At 31.7% G+C, this 571-nt stretch overlaps 1 protein-coding gene across 1 annotated transcript in view; it reads left to right on the top strand.

The window, feature by feature from the left end:
* The window catches only part of LOC119588969 (serine/threonine-protein phosphatase 6 regulatory ankyrin repeat subunit B-like), a gene marked incomplete in the record, with an annotated part of 103,883 nt that overhangs the window by 2,335 nt on the left and 100,977 nt on the right, over positions 1-571 (top strand).

The following is a 571-nucleotide window of genomic DNA, read 5'->3' as shown; positions in this document are numbered from 1 at the left end:
TAACAGACGAAGAGAAAAATACAACGTTAAAATAAAATATAACAATCAAAAAAGGACATTAAAATTGCGTTCATATAATTTCTAAACGCTTACTATACAAGAAGATGGAAAGAGACGTCCTGAATCAGCATAAAAAATAATGACAAGGAACAAACTAAAACACAGAAATATACCAGTCGACAAACCAAGAGAAAATCTGATCTACAAAGGACACCAACAGGCAAAATTAATATATTTTTCTTCTCTCCCTTTCTCATTACAAACTTCCACGACCTCGCAATCTATACTATGCGTTGTTATTCTGAAAGATACAGTGTAGCATTTCTCGTGCTGGGATGCGAATTACGTTAGTATTATTAATCTTTGCAATCACTGTTTTGCTATATCGTTATTACACAGGGATGACACCTTATCTAATGTTTAAGCAAACTTGGAGAAAATTATGGACAGTTGTGCATATTAGAGACATCACGTGTTATTGCATAAATTGCAGATATCTTGCAATATTACTAGAATTACGTAATCTAGATTCATATTATGATTAGCTTGAAAAAAAAAATAGGTTGTTGAA

This window comes from Penaeus monodon, chromosome 24, assembly GCF_015228065.2.
Source record: "Penaeus monodon isolate SGIC_2016 chromosome 24, NSTDA_Pmon_1, whole genome shotgun sequence".
Classification (NCBI taxonomy): Eukaryota; Metazoa; Arthropoda; class Malacostraca; order Decapoda; family Penaeidae; genus Penaeus; species Penaeus monodon.
Note: the sequence above shows the minus strand (reverse complement) of the source record. Positions and strands in the feature narration are given on the sequence as shown.